At 41.8% G+C, this 15864-nt stretch overlaps 1 long non-coding RNA gene across 1 annotated transcript in view; it reads left to right on the plus strand.

Moving 5' to 3' along the window:
- Positions 1-15864, plus strand: part of LOC142830389 (uncharacterized) — a 45805-nt gene that overhangs the window by 17298 nt on the left and 12643 nt on the right. The window contains exon 2 of the long non-coding RNA XR_012905586.1: positions 12741-12791. This is a non-coding gene — a long non-coding RNA (uncharacterized LOC142830389). The remainder of the gene's footprint in view (positions 1-12740; positions 12792-15864) is intronic.

Genomic DNA, 15864 nt, shown 5'->3' on the forward strand with positions numbered 1-15864 from the left:
GGATTAAATATATTAATAGCCCCTTTCTTAAACCTTATTGTATTTGTAAAATGTGAAACTTTCTTTCCTGCTTATTTCTATCTTCCCTCATTTCACATTCCTTTCTTTTCTCCGACGCTTTGTATCTTTTCCTTTGTCTTTCATGGTTTATCTGTACTATGGCAGGGCGCATGCTAGCACCATGCACATGCTCCATGCAGGCAAGCATGCTTAAAAATAATAATGTAGATGAGGTTAGCAAGGACAGTAGCTTTGCCTAGCTGCTGGAGTACCTGCATGGGGGGCATGCATGTCTACATGAGCCCTTTGGTTCTACTTCCACTGATCATGATAAACCTATGTTGGGTCTCTAGATTTCCTGCACAGTTTCCTCCTGTTCCTTTGGATCTCTCTTACATTGTTGTCTGCTGTGACTCGGGTGCCAGTGAATCTCTCACTAGTCCATTAGTCTGCTGCGTTTGTTACCTCCCTAATGCTCAATGCGTGCTAGTCTCCAAGGCTAGTGTATTATTGGTCAATTTCTTGTATTCTCGTGCCTGCTTTCTCTGATCATTGGCCATCGCCTCTCGGTGGTATCCCTCCTTCAGGCTGTAATCTGTAACTTAGCTGTTTTCACAGCTGATTTTACTTTGGTATTCTATCCGTTTGTGGGAGAGATGTGGGGCTAAAACTCCTCTGAGGCAAATAGTTTTTGCAGATGCCGTATCTGAATGGCATGTCTTGCAAAGCGAGCCTTCAGTTTGCCAATCGTTGACTTTCTTGTTAAGTCAGGCAGGATGTCTATCTTCCAAAAATGTGATTGATAAGAAATATACAGTAAAAGCATACATTTGTATTTCCTTTTTTGGGTTATTTTAATGTTGATTGCTCAAATACGGAAAAGTTGAATATAGCAGTATATCATTTTATTTAATACCCTTAAAAATAGTAACTACTAACAGTTTAGGATATAAAATGTCAAAATGGCATTATACTATACTTTGGTTAATGAAATGCCAAATAGGTCAATATACCTCCTGACATTTTTCAGATAGAATCCAATCACACATTCACAGTAGAAAATGCTGTTTTAGCATAAGTGCTTATCTTGGAAAGGCGGTTTTGTTTTGCTTTTTTTCTGTTTGTTTTTACTAAGTCTCTTAGAATAGGACTTCATTTGAACTGTAGTATTGCTAACACAATAAAGGCAGAGAATCCAAAATTCAGGTTTAAATAAAGACGATTAATTACTAATATGCCAATTCACCAAAGTCTTCTTCCCAAAGGAGCTCTAGTAATCAACTCTTCCAAAATATTTCCCAATGAATTATAATACCCGCAGGATCTGATTAAAACTCCTAATTACCTAATAAGCTCCTACATTTATGATAGATTTTATAGACTTAATGAAGTTCAAGAGAATTGTACACTTGGTTTGTTTTATGACTGTATGCACAAAGTATGCATACAGTATGAATCCATGAACTATGGAAAACATATACAATAACCTGCAGTCTTAGGACAGCAGGGGGAAAGTCAAATTAAGCTATGCAACTTCAGCTACGTCAATTGTGTAGTTGAAGTTGAAATAGCTTAATTCGGATTTTGGCACTGTCTGCACAGCAGGAAGTTAAAGAAAGAACACTCTTCTTTCGACTTCCCTTACTCCTTGTGAAATAAGGATTACAGGAGTCAGAGTAAAAAGTCCTTCAGCTTGACAGTATTTCAAAATAATGCTGCTGTGTAGACATAGCCTTAGTTAACAACATTAACTTGTTCATCTTCAGAGGTACCGCACACATATCTGATCTCTATCTTGTAGTGATAAAGGTGTATCAATGTACACTGCTAAGTCTTTGGGAGCATTAAAAAGAGGTCTTTGCAAGACTGTCTCTAAGTATTTGTGGTCTCATTGCTCTATTACTGATGGTCATTGGAGTATTGATGGAATTGCTCCACTTCAAATACTGCAGCCAGAAGCTCTTTTTCTATTTAGGCATACTCTGCTTGGTCTTGGATGGCTTTATTTTCATGAATGACCAGCTGGTCCTGCAAAAGAGCTACACCCAATACTTTCTCTAATGCATCACATTCAATTGTAAATATGTTTGTTTGGGTTTTTTTTGGCAGGGGCGGGGAAGGAGTGTTGGCTCATAGTACTTCAAGACAAAGGCATCTACTCTCATTTGTTTCAGCATGAAATGTTTGCTTTTGAGAATCTTTCAGTCAACATCCTGCTCTATGAGCTCATGTATAGGTGTAAACAGAACTTGGAAAGCGAATTTATCATTTCTATAAAACACATCCACTAGAAATGGCATGTCTGACTCCCTTTTATATTATTGGGGTCTGCTTTCAGTCCCTCTGAGGTGAGTAGATGTCCAAGGTATGCCATGTCTCAGGCTTCGTCTACACTGCAAGTTTTTGTGGCAGAAAATATGCTAAGGAGGGACTCATTGGCATGAGTCGTGATGTCATTGGCATATTTTCTGCCAATTTTTTTTGTGAAAGGGGTTTTGCACAAAAAGAAGCAGTGTGGCCGTTTCCGTTTTGCGCAAAAATGCTGTTTTGTGCAACATCCTTATGCTTCTCCCCATTGGCATACACAGCCATCTGTAGCAACCAAATGGTGTTGCAAAAGTTGTCTATAATATGAACTTTTTATCTAAGAGTATGTGTCAAAATCTAGTCCTCACTTTTTGGCTTTGGAAATTTCTTGCAAGATGTCATCAGCTGGGGACATTAGAAAGTGGTATCTCTTCCAACTCCCAATTCAGAGGCTATTTAGATTAGTTACTGTGGGGTCATGTTCTTCTATATGCAGCCTTATGTTTTCATAGCACATTTCAGAGATTAGTTACCATAATAGGTGTGTTAAGTGCAGTTCACCCAAAGGAATCACACTGCAAGAAGTCCTGCTATCCTGCTCTACTCACACAAAGCATTTCTTTATTAACAACATTGTGGCATGTACTGAGGTTGGTGTCATCTCTTGTTGCTCTCTTATCCCTATAGTCTTTGAATCTAGGAGGCAGTTGTATCACCATAGCTATCTGACGTGCCATACACATCTTAAACAAGTCTGACTAAGTCAATCTGGTACTTTCTTTTGCTCTTGCACATCTTGTTAAAATGATGCAACTTGCCACATTCCTTCTAATGCTGTCCTAGGGTAGGACATTGCTTTTGTATTCACCCATGCTATCTCCCACATGAAATGAATTTCAGGCTATGTCTAGACTGCAGGCTTCTTTCGAAAGAGGCTCTTTCGAAAGCATCTTTCGAAAGAGCCTCTTTCAAAAGATCGCGTCTAGACTGCAGGCGGATCTTTCGAAAGAGAAATCCGCTTTTTCGAAAGAGAGCACCCAGCGAGTCTGGATGCTCTCTTTCGAAGACGGCCTCTTTACATTGAAGAATGCCTTCTTTCGAAAGAGGAACTTTCGAAAGAAGTCGTTCTTCCTCGTGAAACGAGGTTTACCGCCATCGAAAGAAAAGCCGCGTTCTTTCGAAATAATTTCGAAAGAACGCGGCTTGAGTCTGGACGCAGGGGAAGTTTTTTCGGGAAAAGGCTACTTTTCCCGAAAAAACCCCTGAGTCTGGACACGGCCTCACTGAGGATATGGGATTGTGTTCAACTGCTCTCCTTTGTCTTACTGACTTTACTTCTGGGGACATTGTGCCCCTAAGATTTCACCCTTTCTCTTGAGACTTCCACTGCAAATCTCCACATCTAATCATTCGCTGAGCCCCACAGGTGGTGACATCAAGTGCTTTGCACTGTCCTGTCCAGAATCAGGAAGTGTGTCAAGTCCTCAAAATTGCATATAGGCATACTGCTATAGCGTAGGGGGTCTATCTTCTCCCCTCTGGATTGGGCTCTCTCTCACCAGTTTTTTTTTTTTTGTTCTGCTTTGAGGAGAAATAAGCTCCTGGGGCAGCTGAGAGAATTGGAGCAGTGGTGAGCTTCACAGTGGTACTGATCTCTCTGATTGCCCCCAGGCAAATTAAAACAACATTGACATTCTTGCTGTTGCTCAGGATGGGCAGGTGTATATGGCTCACACTCCTCTCCTTCCATTCCCGGGGTAGATTTGTGTCTGGAAAATATGAGGCACTAGGGAGCTTCAGCCCAAGTTCCATGGCTTGAGCTGCCAAGTGTTCCATCCCCGCTACCATGTTTTATTTGCAATGGGTGAAACTAAAAGTAGAGGAAGATGAACAAGTAGCACACTGTTAAACACTGTGGACTGTTCTATCCATGCCACTATGTTGCTTGAAGCCTAACTTCCAATATTCTGTGTCCCACTGGTGTCCCAGCAGTATTTTCGCCCTTGGAACCAGGGGCTGTTTGATGGCAGTTTCAATTATTGTGATATCCTATCTGCATTTTAAATCTATGAATATTCCAAAAATGGGTAAATAAAAGCTATAATAGAAGGGACAAAATTAAATGGTTGTGCAACTCTTTCAGAAGGTAAAAATGGAATTCAAGTCTATTAGTATAAGGGAGCAGATTGACAAGAACATGAGATAAATTGGTAACATCATCTACAGTAGCAAAATTAAACAAATATATAGTCATCTCCTCAAGATACTGAGGACTGGATACATAGCATTATAAAGTATAAATCTGTGGTGATTCATGCTTCAAAGTGTAATAAAGTAGAGACGTAACATCTGAAGTACAGTGAATAAATGCTTTAATTAAAATGACTAGGAAGTAATTTTGTATTTGGAATTTCATACATGTAACACTTGTACATGTATATAAAAGATATACGTATCAATTAAAAAAAGAGACTCTCTCATCTAGGAGCTTAAATTTATTTCAATAAGTTCAAATTCCAAATTGTAAGATAGACGAGGAATGAATTAATTTTGTGGCAGCTGGTGTCTCCCAAGTCAGATACATTTTTATTGTTCAATATCCCTATATGAGCGGATGGAAGATTACTCCATTTTTAAAACCAAAAACAATACTGTGAAGAGTTGTGTGTGCTTCATGTGGGTTTGGCTGCTTTATCCATCTCAGCCTTTGAGCAGATTTCTCATCTGCTTCACTGCAAGAGGGCCTGCTCTAGCCTGATCTAAGATTATGTTTAAATTCTAATTACCCACCTTTAGGGTTGACAGGTTCTTTGTCCCAGGATCAGGTGCAGTGTTCAATTATACTATGATTGGGAACCCTGATGTGCATGGTTGCAACACTCACAATATAGAAACTCTTGTATATTTACAATATTTACAGTTTATTAATATGGCTAGCAAAGTCACAAACACCTCAATTTCATAAGACAGTGAATGTGCCTCCATATTTCCTTACCATATGCTTACATCATTCCTTCTAGAACAATCTTAGATGTTAGCCCATCATCTCAGTCATTACCTTCACCTTCCTCATCACCAGGAGCCATCATTCTGGCCCTTCCAAGGACTACATCTTCTCCTCCCTATCGCCCATTGGCTGAGGTCCCACTTTTATACTAAGTGACGCTGACGAGAACATGTTTGATACATATTCAATAGGGGATGTTTCTAATGTTGAATCAATTATTTGGGACTTATATTTAATAATACATCTGCTGAGTCTGAGGGTATTTTCCCTACCATCCTATGTGGGTGAAAAGTCCAGATCTAAGTTCCCCTTTTTCAGTCCCGGGAAAATATCTGGGTGAGACCATGTCTCAACCACAGAAGTCTGCTAACCTCTGCTTCTGCTGATCTTGCAAATGGTTTGTTGTAGCATGGACAAAAGATAAACTATAACCCCATATTACTTGACTTGGACTGTGAGCTTATGCATGTTCTTTCATTCAAGTGCAACCCTGTCATCTAATTGTAATGCAGACACGGGCACTTATTGGAAAGTGTATTCAGAGGCTGTACCATCTTGTTATACCCTAGAGCAGGAACCACTGCACTGCAGGGGAACCCAACTCACCAGACAACCCTTGTGTTGGGCTGTACTGAACCCATGCTGCTCCTACATCTAATGGTGTCTGGACCTCCAGGGCCTCTGCCAATCAACCCTGGAGGAAAATTCCTTCCCGACCCCAAATATGGTGATCAGCTAAACCCTGCACATGTGGGCAAGACTCACGAGCCAGACACCCAGAAAAAAGTTCTCTATAGTAACTCCTATCTTCCCACCATTGGCCTATTTACCACTGATAGTGAAAGGTCAGTTAATTGCCAAGATCATGTTATCTCATCAAACCATCCCCTTCATAAACCCATCTAGCTGTATCTTGAAGCCAGATAGGTCTTTTGCCCCCACTACTTCCCTTGGAAGACTGTTCCAGAACTTCATTCCTATGATGGTTAGAAACCTTCGCCTAATTTCAAGTCTAAACTTCCTAATAGCCATCTTATATCCATTTGTTCTTGTATCCACATTGGTATTGAGCTTAAATAATTCTTCTCCCTCCTTGGCATTTATCCCTCTAATATATTTAAAGAGAGCAATAGTATCTCCCCTCAGCCTTCTTTTGGTTAAGATAAACAAGCCAAGTTCCTTGAGTCTCCTTTCATAAGACAGGATTTCCATTCCTAGGATCATCTTAGTGGCCCTTCTTTGTACCTGTTCCAGTTTGAATTCATCCTTCTTAAACATGGGAGACCAGAACTGCACACAGTATTCCAAATGAGGTCTCACCAATGCTTTGTATAACGGCACTAACACCTCTTTATCCCTACTGGAAATACCTCGCCTAATGAATCCCAAGACCGTATTAGCCTTTTTCACAGCCATGTCATAATGACGGCTCATAGTCATCCTATAATCAACCAGGACTTCGAGGTCCTTCTCCTCTTCCGTTACTTCCAACTGATGTGTCCCCAGTTTATAACTAAAATTCTTGTTATTAATCCCTAAATGCATGACCTTACACTTCTCACTATTAAATTTCATCCTAGTGCTATTACTCCAATTTACAAGATCATCCAGATCTTCCTTTATGATATCCCAATCTTTTTCTGAATTGGCAATACCTCCCAACTTTGTGTCATCCGCAAACTTTATTAGCACACTCCCCCTTTTAGTGCCGATGTCAGTAATAAAAAGATTAAATAATAATGGTCCCAGAACTGATCCCTGAGGAACTCCACTAGTAACCTCTCTCCAGCCTGGCAGTTCACCTTTCAGTATGACTCGCTGTAGTCTCCCCTTTAACGAGTTCCTTATCCACCTCTCAATTTTCATATTGATCCCCATCTTTTCCAATTTAACCAATAATTCCCCATGTGGTACTGTATCAAATGCTTTACTGAAATCGAGGTAGATTAGATCCACTGCATTTCCTTTATCTAAAAAATCTGTTACTTTCTCAAAGAAGGAGATCAGGTTGGTTTGGCACGATCTACCTTTTGTAAAACCATGTTGTAATTTGTCCCTATTGCCATTAACCTCAATGTCCCTAACTACTTTCTCCTTCAAAATTTTTTCCAAGACTTTGCATACTACAGATGTCAAACTAACAGGCCTGTAGTTACCCAGGTCACTTTTTTTCCCTTTCTTAAAAATTGGAACTATATTAGCAATTCTCCAATCAAATGGTACAACCCCTGAGTTTAGAGATTCATTAAAAATTTTTGCTAATGGACTTGAAATTTCATGTGTCAGTTCCTTTAATATTCTTGGATGAAGATTATCTGGGCCCCCTGATTTACTCCCATTAAGATGTTCGAATTTGGCTTCTACCTCGGATTTGGTAATAACTACCTTCATATCCTTATTCCCATTTGTTATATTGCCATTATCCCTAAGCTCTTCATTAGCCTCATTAAATACTGAAGCAAAGTATTTGTTTAGATATTGGGCCATGCCTAGATTATCTTTAACCTCCACTCCATCCTCAGTGATTAGCAGTCCCACTTCCTCTTTTTTTTGTTTTCTTCCTATTTATATGGCTATAAAATCTTTTACTGTTGGTTTTAATTCCCTTTGCAAGGTCCAACTCAACATGACTTTTAGCCTTTCTCACTTTGTGCCTACATGCTCTAACCTCAATAAGGTAGCTTTCTTTGCTGATCCCTCCCATCTTCCACTCCTTATATGCTTTCTGCCTTTTCTTAATCACCTCCCTGAGATTCGTGCTCATCCAAATGGGTCTAAAACACCTACCTATATATTTTTTCCTCTTTCTTGGGATACAGGCTTCTGATAGCTTCTGCAATTTTAACTTAAAATAATCCCAGGCCTCCTCCACTTTTAGATTAATAAATTCTTTAGTCTAATCCACTTCCCTAACTAATTTCCTTAATTTAGGAATAACCAGCACTTACTCTTCCTGGAAGCATCAGCACTTCTTTTGCTTCAGGACAAGGTGTTAAAAGGACACATCCTCTTTAAACCCCAAAATGGTTACCTATATATGACCTCCTAATGGTTTGTTTGGGTTATTGCCTGTCCTTGCCCACTGTAGAGTGTGTATAGAATTCCTTATCCTCCACCTTCACCAGACAGCATGAGGATGTGTGTTGTAGGGGGATCTTAATAAAGAGAGGGGCTACCCTCTCAGAAAGTTGTTTAGTTACTGATTAAAGTATGGCTCTGTGTGTTAATGCCCTCATACTGCATACACCCCCTTGTTGGGTCATTTTAATTCATTAGGTTTTAATTTTGCACTTGTATAGCTACACCTTTTTGTTCAATACCAGACTCTATTGGGGTAAATCTGGATTAGTGCTGCATGTGTTCTTCAATGATTAGTCCTGAACTTGCCCTAATTGTAGGGCTAGCAACCACATATGTGCATCCTTTACAAAACCAATTACTTGTGTTCCCTTGCATATACTTTTTAAAGGTCAAACCTTGGCCCCTATATTTGCAAATGTATTCCCTGATTATTAATTTTAAGTACTTTAACATGCAGTGTTACAAAGCTCTCAGCTGTCCATACTTTGTTAGAAAATAATAAAAGAAGAAAACCACCAGGTTTCTCCTATAATGGATTAAAGTGTACTAATATACTTGTTGGTAGATGTTAGTATAAAGAAAATATACAGCATCTGCCTGTGTTGCAGAAGTAACAAATATTTCACTGAAGTTATAATTTTTAACACTAAACTGACTCCAGGACCTTATTACAGGACCATGTATAACTCTCGTTAAAATGAAGGGGATATTTACATGGATTCTAATGGGAATTGAACTGGGCCTTACACAAGAATTGTTACTGAGTATCCTACATTCACCCTTTTTTTAAATACAATTGCAAAAACACAGTGTTAGAATTATATGTAACAATATTTTTCAGGAATTAACAAAGATATGAAAATATAACTCCCTGAAATAGCAGCTACAAAAATAATACCAAAGCAATTAGTAATGAATATATCTGTATTTGTAAACAGGCTAATACATCTGAATGGAAGTAAATATTAATAATTTGAACAATTGGGTATGTCCGAATTTAGAGTACATCGTGCTGTATTTGTTTTTGTTGGTGTCATGACCATGAGGGTTAGCTAGCAGCCTGGGGACTAAGGGGTTAACTGTACCTAACCAGGTAGCAGGCAGCCAATAGAAATGCAGGTAGGAATTTCAAATTGTGACAAGGGAATTTTGGGTTTTCCCCTCCTTTATCCCTGATCAGTTTCTATCCAGATACTGAGGGCTACAGACAAAATGTCTCTCTCCAAGAAAAGACTCTTCACTATCTGTAAGTAGGGTAAAGTTTAGATAAATCCATTAGGTTTTATTGTTTTATGGTTTGGGATTGTGGATCTGATGTCTATGCATTTAGAAATGGGTTTTCCTCTCTTTTGTAACTAAGTTTTCTTCCCCATGGGAAAATTCCCCATGAGTTTATTAATTGGTGGCTTTTATCATCTAGCCAATCCAACTATGCTTGTAACAGGAATATTGTGGTGATAATAAAAGTTCTTTCTTTTTTATTAACCTGGTATTGGTTATTTTTTGTGTCCTGGTTTTACTGCAGGGCTGAGATCTCCCAAGTGATCTCTTCTCTGGTTTTCTTACCATTACGTGGGTGATGGCAGTGGATTTTTATCCCCCAAATCTAGGCTTTTAAGATTTGAGGAGAAGCTTTATGCCCAAGACTGTAAAGATAAGGTTTGGGGGTACTTTTGTGGGCCCCCACTTCTGCATTCATTGTACCAGAGTTGGGAATCAGCCTTGACAGTTGGTTTGGACATTTTAGGATTGTGGCAACTCACATCAGCCTCATAAAAGAAATTAGACAAGCAGCTTCTTTAAAGACTGGATAAATACTGCTAAAATATTTAAAAACTAGTCTTAATATGTAGAATGGAGAGCAGGAGACTCACTTAAATTACATAAACAAAATAATATTTATTCTTTTAGGGTATGTCTACACTACAGCATTATTCTGAAATATCTTATTTTGAAATAATGTGTCTGTACGCAAAATGCATTTTGAAATAGCATTTTGCTATTTTGAAATAGTGCATCCACACTGATTGAACGCTGAATCACATTTAAGGCTGGCCAGAACTGGCTCTGGCAGGGCATTAGGTCAGGAGTTACCTTGTGTGGCTGCTGCTGGAGGCTATCTGAGGATTGTGCTTAAAGGGACCCCGCTGGACAGCTGATTCTCAGGTTTCTCTGCTTGCTTGCCTACCTCACTGAGGAGCAGCAAAGCATATTTTCTCTGCGTGCTCTGGTTGCCCTCACTTGGGACACCACAGCACTCTGCAACATAGAGCCATAGCTGACCCTGGGTGCATTGGTGCTTCTCTTGGATGTGTTGCTGTGAGCCTGGCTGCACTTTCTGCAGGCTGCCATCCAGGACGTCCATCGGCAGTCTGTCAGTATCCAGGAGGCCCTGCGGGAGAGCTTCCATCCTGAGGAGCCTCACTGGTATGCCCCACTGGGGGCTTGTGCCTCATTCCTCCCTCACATCTTTCAGGTAACTGGGATCACTGGGGTCTGCCATGGCAGCAGGGAAGGTGGGGCAGGGTATTGGTGTGTGGCATGGTGCGAGCAGGGCCTGCATTGTGCCACAAGCACTTTCCCTTCTGCCTGTACCTTTAAAGGCTGCAAGCAAAAGGAAACAATAGAATTTTGATGAGTGTGGATAGAGTGGCTACCAGGGCAGCTATGAGAAGCCCTGGCAAATTATTTCAAAATAAGCACACGTGCCATCCACACTCACCCTATTTTGAAATAAGTGTCATTCCTTGTGAAATGAGAGTTTGCTATTCCAGAGTATGAAGCCTGTTATTTCAAAACAATTTCAAAATAATGCTCTTGCTGTGTGGACTCTCACCTTATTATTTTGAAATAACATGTGTGTTTTCGAAATAACTGTGTTGTGTAGACATACCCAGAGACACCCTGGGATTGTGCTTCATTAGTACCATTGTTTGTGGATTAACTTCTTATGTTCCTGTCAGTGCTCTGACTTGCATACAACCCTCCTGAAACTTTGTGCACCAAGAAGGAGAATGACCATGGAGCTGGATTCTATGTCACCCTCTGCATGATCTTTCCATTTCTTGGCAGACACATACAGCAGAGATATGGTATTTCTGTTGGATTGGGGGTGTTTTGCAGCGAGGTTCAGTGCAATAGGTTTTATTCCTTTCTGCATAATACCTACAGCCAGAGGCATGTAAGGGGGGATGAGCAGGGGTATGGCCCCCCAAATCATTGTGGACACAACTCCACCAGGGCCAGAGCTGGGATAATGAGCTCCTCAGGCTGTTGGCCAGGCGATGATGGCTCTTCTGGCCCTGTGGTCACAGAGGGAGATACTGCTCCTCCAGATGCCAGGGGACATTGAACTACACCATTTTTAGTCAAATGATTTTAGGCTCCCCTGCTGATTTATCCTTGAGTCAGATCTACTGAAGCTCTTATGCCATGTGCCAACCCTCAAAGAGCATATTTCATTGGCTAAACTTAATTAGCACAGCTCCTACTGCTTTGTCCAGATAGATGTTGCCTATTACTTGTCTTTTAGAGCTATTACCTATGTATTGTTAGGATTCTGATTTAGGCATCTGAGAATGGGCGGAGCTAAACAAACTGAGGTTAATCAATAGCCTTAACAAAGTGGCATGGTCCACATCAACAAAAAGGTAACTTCTGCTGATCTTTGGCAAGTGAGTTTAAGCATGAAAATTCTAGCCTGACTTCTTCTATTTATATAAAAAAGAAGCATATAATGAGCAACAATGCAGATTGCTGCAAGGTGCCTATCAGTTTGTTTCTACCTTCTTCTGAATGGACCATCTCTGAAGATAGGAGGGTTGTTCTGTCTCCCTTTTCTCCTTGAAAACTGCTTTGAAGATTACCATTTGTGACAATGTTCAGGGGCTCATAACATAATAGTAGGAGACTGCCTAGTCATGAGAGGCTACTATAATGACTTTACTGTTACTAGCTTGAACTGGGTTTGAACACGTTACTCCGAGATGAAAGGCTGTAGGTGCTATAACCCTTATCTTGTAGCTATAAAGTTCCACTAATGAATACTGAATTCTGTTACCATGGTGTTTTATATTTAGAGTATTGTGTTGGTGTTTTCTAGAAAAATTTTGAGGATGATGGTATGTCTTGAGCTGACTGTGCTGCATCATATTAGACACCTATTTTTTATATTTCTTTCACTATTGCTAGAGCACATCATCATTTTTATAAAACTAATTTTGAGATTTGGGTTTATGCCACTGCAGCATTTAGAGCCCATTATTGTCAATGATGAGGAACTGGCATACTTCAGTAATGGGACTATTACAAAAATCTAAACTGACACTGTTTGTCTTATCTGCAGATGGATTCAATAAGAAATGCTGATTATTAAAAGATCATCAGTTCTCACTAGGTATGGCATATTTCTCCTCTCTTAGTAGCATTCCAGTTGCCTACCAGATCTTTTAAATTATTTTGAAGACACTTCACCAGACTGCTCAAATTGGTACATCTCCAATTCATTAGATCTGTTTGGTCCACACTGTTTACAATCCTCAAAGTAGGGGTTGAATTTGATTCCACTATTTCACCTGCCTAGCAACGTATCAGTACAAAGTGAGTGCTATTTCTTCTAGTATATATTATCTGGAAAAATTGCTTCCACTATTTTAGGAACTCGTCATCTCTGTTTATGGATCTAGGGCCGTGGTCACCAACCAGTAGATTGTGAGCTACCGGTAGATCTCAGGGGCTCTAAGAGTAGCTCTTGAGCCCTCTCTGAACTGCGCACCTGCACAGTACATTTACATTAGATTTCCTCATTTGAGGAGCAGCTACTCACTGAGCAACAACACAGGTGAGTAGCTGCGAGGAATGGTGGGAGCTGGGAGGTCGGGAGAGCTGAAACACCCCAGCCAGTTGACTGTGGCTTTCACAGCTGGAGCTAGGCGCAGCCTCCCTGGGCTGAGCGCAGGGCAGCTGGGCTGGAGGGAAGAGAAGCAGCTGCCTGGCCAGCTGGCCATGGTGCTCAGCCAGGGTGCACCACACTCCACGTGGGCTGGCGCAGAGGAGAAGCTGCCTGGCCTTCTGGCTGTGGCGTTCAGCCCAGAGGAGACTGAACCGCGCTCCAGCTGATTGGGCGGCTTCCCCTCTGTGCCTGCTCACGTGGAGCTTGGTGGCACCCTGGCTGAGCACCATGACCAGCTGGCCAGGCAGCCACTTTTCTTCGCTTCAGCCCGGCTGCCCTGCGGTCAGTCCGGAGGGAGTGCGGGTTGGAGGCTTCCCTCCGTGGCTGGTGTAGGGAACTCCCTGCCCCCAACCTTGTTCCCTCTTCTCTGCCCCAAACTTGTCCCCTGCCCTCCTGGCCCCCTGTTCCCTCTCCCTTGCCCCCCCGACCCCACTGTAGAAACCTGCCCCCCCTGCAGAAACTTGTCTCCTGGCACCCTGCCCCCCTGCAGAAACCAGTTCCTTCTGGCACCCTGTCTCCTACTACAGAAACCTGTCCCCCTGCTCCCCTCTGCAGAAACCTGTCCCCCCCAGCACCCTGTCCCCTGCTGCGGAAACCTGTCCTGGCACCCTGCCCCGTCTCCTCTGCCTCCACTAGCACCCTGTTCCCTGCTCCAGAACCCACTAGCACCCCTCCCCAGTACTGTGTCCCCTGCTCCCAAATGACTTTTATATGGGTCAGTGACACCTGACTCAAGGCAGGTTCCCTGCCATTCTCATAAATAAAGACAATGCAGAAACTTTTTGTGTTTAACATAGTATTCTATTTAAAAATGAAGCCTGGCCAACAAACACCCAATTGGGGCCAAGCCCCCATCTGGCCACAACCACTCCTGCACTCCCCCTTTCCCAGATCCTAGATCTGAGCCTATCAAACACTGGACCCTCATGCTCTCAGGCCCTCACATACCCCAACCCAAATTCCTGAACCCTCACATCCACAAGCCTGTTGCTTGCTTAGTATCGCAACACTGCCCAGCATGGAGCCTCCTCCCCGAGCCAGTGTCCCCTTCTCCACCTTCTCCTGCATCCAGATTTCCTCCCAGAGCTTGCACCTCTCACCCCTTCCCACACCCAAATCCCTCATTCCCATCCCAGAGCCTACACATCCTGTCTCAACACAGCAATGGTCCAGCTAGACTGCAGGAGTTTTTCAGGATTCTGGAGATATCCCAGAAAAACTCTTCTGCATCCAGGGTTGCGTTTGTTCTTCCGCTTTTTTAGTGGAAGAGCAAACAGGCTCTTTTGGTCACCCCTATATTCCTCTTTCCACAAGGAATAAGGTGGCTTCCAAAAGAAGGGGTTTTTTTCTGACATTTGGTCCAGTGTAGACAGGCTAAATGTTGGAAAAACCTCTTCCTACAGAAGAATAATAAAAAAAATAAGCATCAGTATAAGGATTGGGGATAGCAAGTGATGGAGAGGAGGAGAATAGAGAGGGCGGGGCTTCAAGGAAGGGGCGGGGCGGTAGATCTTGGCTTGGTCTGTCATTTAAAAAGTGATCTTGGGTGTAAAAAGGTTGGAGACCACTGATCTAGGGGTATGTCTACACTAGCCCCCTATTTTGAATGAGGGAGACTAGTGTAGGCATTCGAAGTTGTAAATGAAGCCCGGAATTTAAATATCCCGGGCTTCATTTGCATCTTCCCATCCAGGCGCCATTTTTAAATCCTCTTAGTTCGAACTAACTGCCTGCGGCTACACGTGGCAGTCAAATGTTAACTCGAACTAAGTCCTTAGTTCGAGTTAACTGTTACTCCTCATGGTGTAATACCTGGTGTGAATCACTTATACCCCTTCCACAGCACACTCTTAACAAGGGCCCATCTCAGTGCCCTCTTTTAGTGTCCCTCTTAGGGTATGTCTACACTTGCACCCTCTTTCAAGAGAGGGATGCAAATGAAGACATATGAAATTGCTAATGAAGCCGGGATTTAAATATCCCACGCTTCATTTGCATATTTGTGTTATGGCACTATTTTGAAATAAGAGACGCTGTTAAGATGCGGTTATTTTGAGAGAAACCCTTCTCTCGAAATAACCCTTATTCCTCATACAATGAGGTTTACCAGTTATTTCGAGAGAAGGGTTTTCTCTCGAAATAACCGCATCTTAACAGCGTCTCTTATTTCGAAATAGTGGTATTTTGAAAGAGTGCCATAATGCGAAAATGCAAAGGAAGTGTTGGATATTTAAATCCCGGCTTCATTAGCACTTTCGAAGTGCTCATTTACATCCCTCTGATGAAAGAGGAATGTAGTCTAGACGTAGCCTTAGTTCGTTCCCCATTCTGTTCGACAGTGGTGCCTCCAAGGTGTCCCCTCCTGGAGACTGCTTCCTCACCCTTACCTTAGGGACTTATCTCAGTCTCAACATATAGTACATCATAGTCCACAATAGCTCCCCTCGAAAGCTTTCCATGGAGCTGCTGCTCCTGTAGCTAACCAGCCAGAAAGCTAGTCTTCACTGATTCAGGGCTC

Source organism: Pelodiscus sinensis, chromosome 8, assembly GCF_049634645.1.
Source record: "Pelodiscus sinensis isolate JC-2024 chromosome 8, ASM4963464v1, whole genome shotgun sequence".
In the NCBI taxonomy this organism is placed as follows: domain Eukaryota; kingdom Metazoa; phylum Chordata; order Testudines; family Trionychidae; genus Pelodiscus; species Pelodiscus sinensis.